Here is a 15,108-nt window from a genome sequence, read left to right on the forward strand (position 1 = left end):
TCCTAGAAGTGGCAGCACTGGCAGTTCCAAAGTTCGTCCGGTTAAAACAAGAAAAACAAACGGCGCTGAGCGTCGAGTGTATACAGAGGAAGACACTTACGCAGAAGCGACGGGGATGTCAATTTTAATCTTCAGCAACGCCTTCCGGATTTTCAGCTCCGCAACTTTGGGGTGCTTGGGCGCCTTCTCGGTCGGGGTTGGTGAAGAGATCCGAGGATGCTTCGAAGATTGACCAGCTTGAGCAGTCGCCTTTTCACGGACGCTCGGTCGTTCTTGGGCAAGTTTGGATCGCCTCTCCCTGCGAGGAGGCGACTCGACTTCTTCTTCGTCGCTTGAGTCTTCACTTTCTCCATCCTCTTCACCATCAGAAGTCCACTCACCACTGTCGCCGCCGCTCGCCTCGCCTTCCAAGTCTTGCCCTTGCTCTCCATTGGGCATCGAGTACATTTCAATGAGGGCCTGAAAAAATAACAACAAAAAGACATTCAGTCGACCGCAAATGGGACATCACATGGAGAGTCGGAAAGTTACTTACAGAAACATACCTGCTCCGGCTGACGCGAGTTGTCGAATGGAGTCAGCCTCCTGGATCCCCGAGGGTTGTCTTTGTTGCCAGTGATTCCTATCAACCAGCTCTCCAAGGTATCCTCACTGACCTCCTCCGGGTGGATCCGAGTGGTATCTTTGAGCCCAGAATACATCGGATGATCGCGCGCCTGAAGGGGTTGGATGCGTCGACCGAGAAAGACCTCCAGCAGATCCATCCCGGTCACTCCGTCACGGACGAGCTGGACTACCCGTTCAACCAGCTCCTTGACCTGCGCCTTCTCTTCTGGAACTATCTTCAGGGGAGTAGGCTTCTCCACTCGAGCCAAGGAGAAAGGAGGAAGCCCAGTCGACTGGCCAAGGGTCGGCTGATCCTTGCAGTAAAACCAAGTCGACTGCTAGCCCCGGACCGAGTCAGGAAGGATCATCGCTGGGAAAGTACTTTTGCTCCTCATCTGGATCCCCAGACCACCGCACATCTGGATCACCCGAGTCCTCTCGTCACTCGACTTGGTCTTTTTGACCGACTGGGAACGACAAGTGAAGATATGTTTGAAGAGCCCCCAGTGCGGTCGACAGCCCAAGAAGTTTTCGCACATAGACACGAAAGCGGCCAGATAGACTATGGTATTCGGAGTAAAATGGTGGAGCTGAGCCCCAAAGAAGTTCAAAAAACCCCGGAAGAAAGGGTGGGGAGGCAGCGAGAACCCACGATCTATGTGAGTTGCTAAGAGGACGCACTCACCCTCTCTGGGTTGCGGCTCAGTTTCGTCTCCCGGGAGCCGAGCTGACTTGTGGGGGATAAATCCCCCTTCCACCAGGTCGTCGAGGTCGTCCTGCGTGATTGCCGAGCGGATCTAGTCGCCCTGTATCCAGCCCGCCGGCAAGCCGGACCTCGACGAGGATCCGCCCCGGTTGGTCCGCTTGCCCTTTGCCTTCGCGGTTGCCTTCTTCGCGCGTTCCAGCGCCGCCGCCTTGTCCTTCCCATGGTGGCAGTTCGAGCTCGAGCGGAGATCCGGCGATGAGACGGGAGCAAGGGTGGCGGAGAAATTGGGAGAAAACAGAGAGAGAATGGTGGCGTGCAGAACAGAGCCCCGGCCCAACGCCTTATATGAGGCTGCTTCCGAGTGGCTGACTGGTAGGCCCGGGCGGCCCTGTCAAATCCCGTGGTGATCGCGCGTGCGATACGTGGCGAAAAAGGTGGCGCGGGGATCGAGGCGGCTCTGCGCTATCCCATCCGTTTACTGTGGCCTCTCCCATCCCACGCGCTTCCCAAAATCTGGATCCCACGAAATCCGCGGGCAGCAGAACAACTCGTCAGACCGAAGATCTCCTCCGCACCGTCACTCAGAACTCTTCAAGTATAAGAACTCACTCGACAAAACCTAAGAATGGATCAAGGCGACTGGAAAGAAAGTTGTTGTCATCACTCTGGTCCATTGATCCGAAACAAGGTATGCTCACGACATGAAAAATGAGTCGGAGATGTGCTCAAACCCTTTCCCACTCAAACCTCGATCCATTCGGGGGCTAATGATGAAGCTATGTACCTAGGGTAGGGTCATGGACCTGTCCAAACTGACCTACCCAAGGACACCTCCAGAAGAAATCACATTTCAATCGACTTGGCGGTGTTTCACTCGATGGACTCGAAGACACTCGACCAAGAAGCAACCACTCGACCAAGATCCAACCACCCGACGGCCAGGAGACCTAAAGTCACTACGCACGCTAACGGTCGGTCATTAAGTAGCTTTTATGGTCGTCATAGCACTTTATTAGGGGCGTTACCAGTAACGCCCGACCTTAATGTACTTAAAACCCTGCATAACTGAGGGCCGGAGGGGTCTGGCGGACTCTATATAAGCCACCCCCCTCCTCAGTGTAAAGGGTTCGCACCCCTGTAATTCATACTCTCATAATCCAGTCGACCGCCTCCGGGCTCCGAGACGTAGGGCTATTACTTCCTCCGAGAAGGGCCTGAACTCGTAAACCTTGCATTCTTACAACTTCTCCATAGCTAAGATCTTGCCTCTCCATACTTACCCCCCTACACTACTGTCAGACTTGGAACCACGACACTAAGCGAAAAAGGAAATAACTTCAATTTAATGACATCATTATCGACATCCTTTTTCTTTTGCATATCACATAAATCAACGAAGCTATTCAGATGAGTAGTGGCATCTTCACTAGGAAGGCCGGCGAATTGATCTTTCATAACAAGATTCAACAAAGCAGTATTGATTTCACAAGATTCAGTATTGGAAAGAGGAACAATCGGGGTGCTAAGGAAATCATTATTATTGGTATTGGTGAAGTCACACAATTTGGTAGTATCTTGAGCCATCGCGACAAACAAGCAATCTAACACACGAGCAAACAAAAGGCAAGCTGGCAAAAAGAGGCAAATAGATAGGGAGGATAGAGAGAGAGAGGGTGAATAAAACGGCAAGGGTGAAGTGGGGGAGAGGAAAACGTGAGGCAAATGGCACACAATGTAATGCGAGGGATAGGGATTGTGATGGGTACTTGGTATGTTGACTTTTTGCGTAGACTCCCCAGCAACGGCGCCAGAAATCCTTCTTGCTACCTCTTGAGCTTGCGTTGGATTTCGCCGAAGAGGAAGGGATGATGCAGCTGAGTAGCGTAAGTATTTCCCTCAGTTTTTGAGAACCAAGGTATCAATCCAGTAGGAGGCCATGCTCAAGTCCCTCGTACCTGCACAAAACGATAGCTACTCGCAACCAACGCGATTAGGGGTTGTCAATCCCTTCAGGGTCACTTACGAGAGTGAGATCTGATAGATATAATATTTTTGGTATTTTTGGTATAGAGATGCAAAGTGAAAAGTAAAAGGCAAAGTAAAAAGCAAAGTAAGATTAAAGTGATAGAGATTGATATGATGAGAATAGACCCAGGGGCCATAGGTTTCACTAGTGGCTTCTCTCAAGAGCATAAGTATTCTATGGTGGGTGAACAAATTACTGTTGAGCAATTGACAGAATTGAGCATAGTTATGAGAATATCAAGGCATGATCATGTATATAGGCATCACGTCTGTGACAAGTAGACCGAAACGATTCTTCATCTACTACTATTACTACACTCATCGACCGCTATCCATCATGCATCTAGAGTATTAAGTTAAAAACAGAGTAACGCTTTAAGCAAGATGACATGATGTAGAGAGATAAATTCATGCAATATGAAATAAACCCCATCTTCTTATCCTCGATGGCAACAATGCAATACGTGCCTTGCTTCCCCTTCTGTCACTGGGAAAGGAGACCGCAAGATCGAACCCAAAGCTAAGCACTTCTCCCGTGGCAAGAACTACCAATCTAGTTGGCCAAACCAAACGGATAATTCGAACAGACTTGCAAAGATAACCAATCATACATAAAAGAATTCAGAGAAGGTTCAAATATTATTCTTAGATAGACTTGATCATAAACCCACAATTCATCGGTCTCAACAAACACACCGCAAAAAGAAGATTACATCTAATAGATCTCCACAAGAGAGGGGGAGAACTTTGTATTGAGATCCAAAAAATAGAAGAAGCCATTTAGCTACTAACTATGGACCCGAAGGTCTGAGGTAAACTACGCACACTTCATCGGAGAGGCTATGATGATGTAGAAGCCCTCCGTGATGACGGCCCTCTCCAGCGGAGCTCCGGAACAGGCCCCAAGATGGGATCTCGTGGATACAGTAAGTTGCGGCGGTGGAATTAGGTTTTTGGCTCCTCTTCTGTTCATTTGGGGGTACGTAGGTATATATAGGAGGAAGGAGTACATCGGTGGAGCAACGAGGGGCCCACGAGGCAGGGGGGGCGCTCGGGCGCGCCCCCACCCTCGTGACCGCCTCTCTGATGCCTTGGCGTAGGGTCCAAGTCTCCTGGATCACGTTCGGTGAGAAAATCACGTTCCCAAAGGTTTCATTCCGTTTGGACTCCGATTGATATTCCGTTTGTTCGAAACACTGAAATAGGCAAAAACAGCAATTCTAGGCTGGGCCTCCGGTTAATAGGTTAGTCCCAAAAATAATATAAAAGTGGAAAATAAAGCCCAATATAGTCCAAAACAGTAGATAATATAGCATGGAGCAATCAAAAATTATAGATACGTTGGAGACGTATCAGCCACCGGAGAGGGATTCCCCCTCCGGCAGGGTGCCGGAACGGGTCTAGATTGGTTTTCGGTGGCTACGGAGGCTTCTGGCGGCGGAACTCCCGATCTATTCTCCTCCGTGATGTTTTTGGGTATATGGACATATATAGGCGAAAGAAGCCGGTCAGGGGAGCCACGAGAGTCCCACGAGGGTGGGGGCGCGCCTCCCTGCCTCGTGGCTTCCTCGAAGCTTCCATGACGTCTACTTCAAGTCTCCTGGATTGCTTCCATTCCAAAAATAACTCTCCTGAAGGTTTCATTCCGTTTGGACTCCGTTTGATATTCCTTTTCTTTGAAACACTGAAATAGGCAAGAAAACATCAATTTGGGCTAGGCCTCCGGTTAATAGGTTAGTCCCAAAAATAATATAAAATTGTTTTGTAAAGCCCATAAACATCCAAAACAGATAATATAATAGCATGAAACAATCAAAAAATATAGATACGTTGGAGACGTATCACTGTTCTTCCCCATGTACTGTTCATCGCCAGCCCAAGATGCAATCCACCACCACCACACTGGAGTAGGGTATTACACCACAACGGTGGGCCGAACTAGTATAAATCTTGTGTCCCTTGTGTTGCGATTTTGTCGAGTTAGCCTTAGAGATCCTGGTGATCTTGAGGGCGTGAGTTGGTAGGGGGAGATCTTCGTGCGCACCCCAATGTTCGAACCTTAAGGGTTTTGCTGGAACCCAAAATCCGACAGCAACCGTGAGTACTCATCCAAAGTACTCGCAAGCAAGGATCTACACTAAATATGCATTGGTATCAATGAAATGTGTAGTATCGGTGGACTGAACTGCAGAATGCCAGAATAAGAGGGGGATAGCTAGTCCTATCAAAGACTACGCTTCTGACGGCCTCCATCTTGAAGCATATAGAAGAGAGTAGATGGTAAGTTAACCAAGTAGCATCGCATAGCATAATCCTACCCGGCGATCCTGTCCTCGTCGCCCTGTTAGAGAATGATCACCGAGTTGTATCTGGCACTTAAAAGGGTGTGTTTTATGAAGTATCCGGTTCTAGTTGTCATAAGGTCAAGGTAAAACTACGGATCGTCCTTTTACCGAGGGACACGGCTATTCGAATAGATAAACTTCCCTGCAGGGGTGCACCACATAACCCAACACGCTCGATCCCTCTAGCCGGGCACACTTTCCTGGGTCATGCCCGGCCTCGGAAGATCAACACGTCGCAGCCCCACCTAGACACAACAGAGAGCTTAGCACACCGGTCTAAATCCTATGGCACAGGGCTCTAGGCCGATCGCCCATTGCACATCTGCACGTTGCGATGACGGCCGGAAGCAGACCTAGCCTCCCTAATACAAGAGCAGGCGTTCTAGTCCAATCCGGCGCGATCCGCTCAGTCGCTGACGTCAAGAAGGCTTTGGCTGATACCACGACGTCGAGTGCCCATAACTGTACCCGCATAGTTGGTTAGTGCGTATAGGCCAGTGGCCAGACTCGGATCAAATACAAAGATCTCGTTAAGCATGTTATTTTGAAGTAACCGCAGATGCCGACCAGGACTAGGCCCACCTCTCACCTAGGTGGTCTCAACCTGCCTTGTCGCTCGACCACAAAGTAACAGTCGGGGGCCGTCGGGAACCCTGGCCCACCACTACCTGGATGGAACCACCTGCCCCTTTAGCCCCCACATCGGAATCACTTGCGGGTACTCTACAAGCCGACCCGACTTTAGTCACCACCTGTATCACATATTATGATATAAGTATATACCCATGATCACCTCTCGAGTGATCACGGCCCGGTAGTATAGCTTGGCAGAAGTATAAGAATGTAGGGCCACTGATGGAATACTAGCATCCTATACTAAGAATTTAGGATTGCTGCTACCTCTTGAGCACTGCGTTGGATTTCCCCGAAGAGGAAGGGATGATGCAGCAAAGTAGCGTAAGTATTTCCCTCAGTTTTTGAGAACCAAGGTATCAATCCAGTAGGAGGTTGCGCGCGCGTCCCCTAGTACCTGCACAAAGCAAATAACTCCTCGCACCCAACGCGATAAGGGGTTGTCAATCCCTTCACAGTCACTTATGAGAGTGAGATCTGATAGATATGATAAGATAATATTTTGATATTTTTATGATAAAGATGCAAAGTAAAATAAAGGCAAAGTAAAAAGCAAAGGAAATAACTAAGTATTGGAAGATTAATATGATAAAGATAGACCCGGGGGCCATAGGTTTTACTAGTGGCTTCTTTCAAGAGCATAAGTATTCTACGATGGGTGAATGAATTACTGTTGAGCAATTAACATAATTGAGCATAGTTATGAGAATATCTAGGTATGATCATGTATATAGGCATCACGTTCGAGACAAGTAGACCGACTCTTGCCTGTATCTACTACTATTACTCCACTCATCAACCGCTATCCAACATGCATCTAGAGTATTAAGTTAGTGAAAACAGAGTAACGCCTTAAGCAAGATGACATGATGTAGAGGGATAAATTCATACAATATGATAAAAAAAACCATCTTGTTATCCTCGATGGCAACAATACAATACGTGCCTTGCTGCCCCTACTATCACTGGGAAAGGACACCGCATGATTGAACCCAAAGCTAAGCACTTCTCCCATTGCAAGAAAGATCAATCTAGTAGGCCAAACCAAACTGATAATTCGAAGAGACTTGCAAAGATAACCAGTCATACATAAAAGAATTCAGAGAAGATTCAAATATTGTTCATAGATAGACTTGATCATAAACCCACAATTCATCGATCTCAACAAACACATCGCAAAAAGAAGATTACATCGAATAGTTCTCCACAAGAGAGGGGAGAACATTGTATTGAGATCCGTAAAGAGAGAAGAAGCCATCTAGCTAATAACTATGGACCCGAAGGTCTGAGGTAAACTACTCCCACTTCATCGGAGAGGCTATGGTGTTGATGTAGAAGCCCTCCGGTGATGGATACCCCCTTCGGCGGAGCTCCGGAACAGGCCGCAAGATGGGATCTCCTGGATGCAGGAAGATATGGTAGTGGAATTAGGGTTTTGGCTCCGTATCTGATTGTTTGGGGGTAGGTATATATAGGAGGAAGGAGTACGTCGGTGGAGCAACAGGGGGCCCACGAGGGTGGAGGGCGCGCCTTGGGGGGGGGGGGGTAGGTGCGCGCCCCTACCTCATGGCCTCCTCCTTTGTTTCTTGACGTAGGGTCCAAGTCTCCTGGATCATGTTCGGTGAGAAAATCATGTTTCCGAAGGTTTCATTTTGTTTGGACTCCGTTTGATATTCCTTTTCTTCGAAACCCTAAAATAGGAAAAAACAACAATTCTGGGATGGGCCTCCGGTTAATAGGTTAGTCCAAAAAATAATATAAAAGTGGATAATAAAGCCCAATAATGTCCAAAACAGTAGATAATATAGCATGGAGCAATCAAAAATTATAGATACGTTGGAGACGTATCAAGCATGCCCAAGCTTAATTCCTGCTCGTCCTCGAGTAGGTAAATGATAAAAACAGAATTTTTGATGTGGAATGCTACTTGGCATAATTTTAATGTAATTCTTCTTAATTGTGGTATGAATATTCAGATCCAAAAGATTCAAGATAAAAATTCATATTGACATAAAAATAATAATACTTCAAGCATACTAATAAAGCAATCATGTCTTCTCAAAATAACATGGCCAAAGAAAGTTATCCCTACAAAATCATATAGTCTGGCTATGCTCTATCTTCACCACACAAAGTATTTAAATCATGCACAACCCCGATGGCAAGCCAAGCAATTGTTTCATATTTTTGACATTCTCAAAACTTTTTCAATCTTCACGCAATACATGAGCGTGAGCCATGGATATAGCACTATAGGTGAAATAGAATGGTGGTTGTGGAGAAGACAAAAAGGGAGAAGGTAGTCTCACATCAACTAGGCATATCAACGGGCTATGGAGATGCCCATCAATAGATATCAATGTGAGTGAGTAGGGATTGCCATGCAACGGATGCACAAGAGCTATAAGTATATGAAAGCTCAACAAAAGACACTAAGTGGGCGTGCATCCAACTTGCTTGCTCACGAAGACCTAGGGCAATTTGAGGAAGCCCATCATTGGAATATACAAGCCAAGTTCTATAATGAAAAATTCCCACTGGTATATTAACGTGACGAAATTAGAGACTCTCTAATATGAATATCATGGTGCTACTTTGAAGCACAAGTGTGGTAAAAGGATAGTAGCATTGTCCCTTCTCTCTTTTTCTCTCATTTTTTTATTTGGGGCTTTTCCCTTTGTTTTATGGCCTCTTTTTTTTGTCCGGAGTCTCATCCCGACTTGTGGGGGAATCATAGTCTCCATCATCCTTCCCTCACTTGGGACAATGCTCTAAAAATGATGATCATCACACTTTTATTTTGTTACAACTCAACAATTACAACTCGATACTTAGAACAAAATATGACTCTATATGAATGCCTCCGGTGGTGTTCTAGGATATGCAATGACTCATGAGTGACATGTATGAAAGAATTATGAACGGTGGCTTTGCCACAAATACGATGTCAACTACATGATCATGCTGAGCAATATGACAATGATGGAGTGTGTCATAATAAACGGAACGGTGGAAAGTTGCATGGCAATATATCTCGGAATGGCTATGGAAATGCCATAATAGGTAGGTATGGTGGCTGTTTTGAGGAACGTATATGGTGGGTGTATGATACCGGCGAAAGGTGCGCGGTATTAGAGAGGCTAGCAATGGTGGAAGGGTGAGAGTGCGTATAATCCATAGACTCACCATTAGTCATAAAGAACTCATATACTTATTGCAAAAATCTACAAATTATCAAAGCAAAGTATTACGCGCATGCTCCTAGGGGAATAGATTGGTAGGAAAAGCCCATCCCTCGCCCCCACCCGCCACTCATAAGGAAGACAATCAATAAATAAATCAATCTCCGACTTCATCACATAACGGTTCACCATACGTGCATGCTACGCAAAACACAGACTTTAACAAAAGTATTTCTCAAATTAACAACTACTCAAATAGCAGAACTTTAATATCGCCATCTTCATATCTCAAAACAATTATCAAGCATCAAACTTCTCATAGTATTCAACACACTCATAAGAAAGTTTTATTATTCTTGAATACGAAGCATATTAGGATTATTTAAGCAAATTACCATGCTATTTAAGACTCTCAAAATAATCTAAGTGAAGCATGAGAGATCAATAGTTTCTATAAAACAAATCCACCACCGTGCTCTAAAAGATATAATTGAAGTACTAGAGCAAAACTATACAACTCAAAAGATATAAGCGAAGCACATAGAGTATTCTAACAAATTCCAAATCATGTATGGCTCTCTCAAAAGGTGTGTACAGCAAGGATAATTTTGGTAAATTAACAAATAAAGACTCAAATAATACAAGTCGCTCCAAGCAAAACACATATCATGTGGTGAATAAAAATATAGCTACAAGTAAAGTTACCGATAGAAGTAGACGAAAGAGGGGATGCCTTCCGGGGCATCCCCAAGCTTTGGCTTTTAGGTGTCCTTATATTATCTTGGGGGTGCCATGGGCATCCCCAAGCTTAGGCTCTTGCAACTCCTTGTTCCATAATCCATCAAATCTTTACCCAAAACTTGAAAACTTCACAACACAAAACTTCAAGTAGAAAGTCTCGTGAGCTCCGTTAGCGAAAGAAAACAAAAGACCACTTCAAGGTACTGTAATTAACTAATTATTTATTTATATTGGTGTTAAACCTACTGTATTCCAACATATCTATGGTTTATAAACTATTTTACTAGCCATAGATTCATCAAAATAAGCAAACAACACACGAAAAACAGAATCTGTCAAAAACAGAACAGTCTGTAGTAATCTGTAGCTAGCGCAAGATCTGGAAACCCAAAAATTCTAAAATAAATTTCTTGAAGTTGTCGTGAGCGCTAAAAATGGCAGCAGTTGTCGTCAGCGCTAAAGTTTCTGTTTTTTATAGCAAGATATCAAGACTTTCCCCAAGTCTTCCCAACGGTTCTAGTTGGAACAAACACTAATTAAACACAAAAAACACAACCAAAATAGAGGCTATATAAATTATTTATTAGCAAACAGGAGCAAAAAGCAATGAATAAAAATAAAATTGGGTTGCCTCCCAACAAGCGCTGTCGTTTAACGCCCCTAGCTAGGCATAAAAAGCAAGGATAGATCTAGGTATTGCCATAACAGTAAGATAGATCATTAAAACTCATTTCATATTCTCTATGTTCGGTAGCAAGTTTTCTTTGAGGCAAGCAAAAATAATCAAAAGGGCTAAATTTAATGGGACAAAAGTCCCTGTCGGTGTCAAAACCTGCGGATCTCGGGTAGGGGGTCCCGAACTTTGCGTCTAGGCGGATGGTAATAGAGACGAGGGACACGATGTTTTTACCCAGGTTCGGGCCCTCTCGATGGAGGTAAAACCCTACTCTTGCTTGATTGATCTTGATGATATGAGTATTACAAGAGTTGATCTAACACAAGATCGAAGAGGCTAAACTCTAGAAGCTAGCCTATGGTATGATTGTTGTTCTTGGTCCTACGGACTAAACCCTCCGGTTTATATAGACATCAGAGGGGGCTAGGGTTACACAGAGTCGGTTACAAGGAAGGAGATCTATATATCCATATTGCCAAGCTTGCCTTCCACGCCAAGGAGAGTCCCATACGGACATAGCATGAAGTCTTCAATCTTGTATCTTCATAGTCCAACAGTCCGACCAAAGGATATAATCCAGCTGTCTGGATACCCCCTAATCCAGGACTCCCTCATTAGCCCCTGAACCAGGCTTCAATGGCGATGAGTCCGGCGCGCAGATTGTCTTCGGCATTGCAAGGCGGGTTCCTCCTCCGAATACTTCATAGAAGATTTTGAACACGAGGATCGTTTCCGACTCTGCAAAAAAAGTTCCACATACAACCATAGAGAGAATAATATTTTCACAAATCTAATCTGCCGACGCATTCCACAGTGTGACATCACACCACATCCAGGTCACCATTCGAATCGTTTTTCACAACCAACCTCAGCGTGTTTCGCGAGGCGGTTTCCTTGGCACGTCTTTTCGAAGCAGAGATCGTGTCCCCATATTGCGGGATTCCCATCAATATGGACGTGGGTAACCCAACCGCGCCATCAATTACGGCGCTTGGGGGATAACCGAGTTTTATCAGGCTGGTAGGGGCGCATAGTTTCATCTGCCCTTATAAAGGGATAAGTGTTCACCTTTTTCTACCCACGCCTTCTTCCTCCTTGCTCATCCATTCTCGCGCACTCGAGCTCCAGCGCCCAAGTCCACATCCTTCTCCTCAACCCTCTCCAAACATGTCCGGAGCGGGAGGCAAGTGGATGGTCTCCTCCGTTACGGAGGGAGACATCAAAAAGCTGCGCGGGGCCGGATACTTAGCCGCAGATATTGCGCACCGGCTGCCAGCCGCGGGGAAGATCGTCCCTACCCCGGAACCTTACGAAAGGGTGGTTTTCCTCACCCACTTCATCCGCGGACTGGGGTTTCCCCTCCACCCATTCGTCCACGGACTGGGGTTTCCCCTCCATCCATTCATCTGCGGCCTTATGTTCTATTATGGGCTGGACTTCCATGATCTAGCTCCGAATTTCATCCTCAACATCTCGGCGTTCATCATCGTGTGTGAGGCTTTCCTCCGCATCCGGCCCCACTTCGGCCTGTGGCTGAAGACCTTCAATGTCAAACCGAAGGTAGTAGGCGGCAAACAAGCGGAATGTGGCGGAGCCATGGTGGGCAAAATTCCCAACGTTGCATGGCTCGAGGGCTCCTACGTGGAGACCATAAAGGTGTGGCAACCGGGGTGGTTCTACATCACCGAGCCGCGTGACACCAACTGGGTGGCGGCCCCCGAGTTTCGATCCGGAATCTGCACGCAGCTCACTTCATGGAAGGAGAAGGGCCTGTCCTGGGGCTCATCGGTGGAGTAGGACGGACTCCAGAAGTGTATCCGGAACATGATAGGCAAGAAACTCAAGCTTGTCAACAAAGTCCATGTCATGCTATTCCGCCGGATCCTCCTGTGTCAACGACGGGCTTTCAACTTATGGGAGTTCGATCCGGCCCATCACCAGACTCTACACGAGCTCTTCGACACGACACATAAGGTTGTCTGGAAGGTGTTGTTCAAGGGTGCCGAGGTCCCCCCTCCCCTTACCGAGGACCGCGGGATAAGCGCGACGCGCCCTGCGAATCCGGTAAGTTCTGTACACCTCGTAGGGTATTTATTTTCCATAGTTTAACCATGTGCGGGGTCTGAGCTCCCATGCCTTTGACAGGACTGGGTGGAGACATCGGAGTAGGTTGACTGTCCGGCCCCTCTGCCTGAAGACCCTACAGACACTCTCCTGACGGAGATGCGGACTCCGGCTCCTTATGAGGTGCCGGAGAAGAACATCAAGAAGAAGGCCACGGGAACCCGAAAGAGTTCCCGGCGCCAGGCAGTATCGGACTCATCGTCCAATAACTCCGAGACACACTCCTCCCGTGAAAATGAGTATGAGGAAGATGACGGTTCTCCCCCTCCAGCCGGGGGAGACATGAAAAGGAAGGCCGCCCGGACCGGGGAGGCCGGAGGGTCCAAGAAGGGAAGGACTCTCCTTCCGGACTGTTCCACCACCGCCTCCGACAGCGAAGACAAGTGGTTACTCAGGGCCAAGCCCCTGGCGAAGTCGTAAGTATTCGGATACCAGAGTAACGCATAGCATACTTTTATTGCACTGCTTCTCCTAACGTCGAATATGATCATGCAGTCCGCCCCGAGCCCGCATCGACGTATCCTCATCGGACGGTTCCTTGGACTCGTCGGATATGAATAGCGAGTCACTTCAAACCGCCTCCTCTCCTCGCCCTATGGACAATGTCGAGGTATTGTCACAAGGGGCACCGAACCGAGGGGAGGTAGTCCTGGAGGCGCCTCAAGGCGACCTTCCGGACTCGAGGCGCAAAGGGAGAAAGACTCCCAAGGGCTCCAAGTTCGGCCCTCAGCCGAACACCGCGCCGGAACCTCCAGTTGTTCCGGACTCTGGCAGGCGGCCCCCTACCAAGAGGGGCAAGCCACCCATGCCGGTGACCTCTGTCTATCCAGAGGCACCGGACAACCTACTGGGAGCGCTTCCCGGTGCTTCCATCGACGAAGAGCACCGCACTATTATGAGTGAAGTGATCAAGAAGGTTCAGTCCGCCAAGAGCGGACTGACTGAAGCCTGTGCCAGCCTTCTAACAGGCTTTGAGGTAAGTATTTAAAATATAGGAAAATATTACCGCATAGACAGTAGCCCCTGATGCTCTGTTTGGTGTACACAAAGAAAAGCCAAATAGAGGATCAAATAATATCTGCAGGAGTCTAATACAAGTATGTCTATATGCGTATGCAGGCTTCGCTGCTGACCTCTGCCGCACTGACTGCGGAGTTCGCCGCACTAAAGCAGAACCTCGAGCAGTCCAAGAAAGAACTCGGCCTTGCCAAGAGGCAGCTCGAGGAGAACAAAGGTAAGTAATACCTTGTCTATATATATATAAGATGTGGTTGCAAAATGATAGGATCATCATGGATGTGCCAGGGGCCACGACCGAAGTGGCGACCATGAAGCGAGCGCTGTCCGAGGCCGAAAACAAAGCGGCCGAGGAGCGCACCGAGCGGGAGAAACATGAGGCACGGGTGGGCGAGGTGCAGCAAGAGCTCCAGGCTCTCATGAAGAAGCACGAGACTTTGGATCTTGACTCGAAGACGCGAGACTCCGAGCTTGCCGTGGCCCTCGAGAGCACAAAGCATGCCAAGGCTGAATCCCAAAAGGCCCTCCAGGAAATTGAGGCGATGAGGAAGATAGCGGCGGGTAAGGCATTCATTATGCAAAGCAAGCATGTGAAAGTAAATTACAAGTTACTTACCCGAGTCCGGAGCTCTCTAGGAGCATTCGCAGATTTCCCCGCAGCGTGTCGGATGCCGCAAAGTACTACCAGGCCGAGGAGGGAAGCTCGACGGAGAAGTTGTTCTGGTCTTAGTATACTGGGACTGAACACCTGATGCCTGTGAGCGACCAGCTGAAGCAACTGGTCAAGCTGCACAAGGCGGCCGAACAGGCCATGAGGGGCCTTATAGTCCGCATGTGGCATGGCGACTCCCTTCCCAACAGCTACTTCGGCCTGGTGTGGCGGCTTGTGGATGCCTGCCCACGGCTGGAAGTCATAAAGCGGTCCGTCTGCATCGAAGGTGCACACCGGGCTTTTGCCCGTGCGAATGTGCACTGGGCCAAGATGGATGCCGAGAAGCTCGTGAAGGAGGGGCCGCTGCAGGACAAGGAGCATCGCCACCCTGAAATGTATTA

Source organism: Triticum urartu, chromosome 3, assembly GCF_003073215.2.
Source record: "Triticum urartu cultivar G1812 chromosome 3, Tu2.1, whole genome shotgun sequence".
Taxonomy (NCBI): domain Eukaryota; kingdom Viridiplantae; phylum Streptophyta; class Magnoliopsida; order Poales; family Poaceae; genus Triticum; species Triticum urartu.